Here is an 806-nt window from a genome sequence, read left to right as displayed (position 1 = left end):
GTGCACATATCACCTGTGTGGGGCTGAATGTGCGCATATTACCTATGGGGCTGAATGTGCACATATTACCTATGTGGGGGGCTAAATGTAAGCATCTGACCTGTGGGGCTAAATGTGTGTCTATGTGTGTATCTGTGTGTGTTTTCAGCTAAATCCATAATATAAGCATTTATTAAGCACTCACTTGGTCCAACCATGGTTCCAGGTCCTGGAAAGGGACTGGGGGGAACCTAACTTTGGAACAAGATCCTTCGCTTCTGCGTCCTCACAAATACAAAAGCAGGCAAGCACCTGGCGCGCGGTACAATAAGGCCTCTGTGTCGCCGAGGTCTGTGTGGCTGCCCAGACCGAAGCTCTTCCGCATGTGTACTAGCCGCCCTGCCCGAGCCACGCCCATGAATTCTCACATCAAGGGACGGGCTGGAAGCTCCCTAGTGGCCCTTCAGTGCCTGCTGGGTGGGTGGACAGACTCCTTCAGGGCAGTGACATGCTAAGTGTCCTCAGTAGCAGGCGCTGGAGAGACGCCCCTGGAGGAAAAGGTGCCCCCCACCTCCTCTCTCACCCCCCAGGTTCCCAGGCCACAGCCCGGAGGCCAGGTGGGCAGCATCTGCGAGTGAGTCGTGCTGTGGTTGGCCATGTGCCCGGGACATGATGTCCCTCAGGCCCTTCAGCCCCCCTGTGGCCCCGGGGTCACCTTCCCAGGGCCCTCCCGTGCACACCCCAGGCCCCGGCCCCTCCACGCCAGAGCTGGGATTCTCTCACACCCAGGTTTGTCTGGGGGCCCTTCTGCCGGCGTCCATCAGGGA

Source organism: Oryx dammah, unplaced genomic scaffold (genome assembly GCF_014754425.2).
Source record: "Oryx dammah isolate SB20612 unplaced genomic scaffold, SCBI_Odam_1.1 HiC_scaffold_10, whole genome shotgun sequence".
Lineage (NCBI taxonomy): Eukaryota > Metazoa > Chordata > Mammalia > Artiodactyla > Bovidae > Oryx > Oryx dammah.
Note: the sequence above shows the minus strand (reverse complement) of the source record.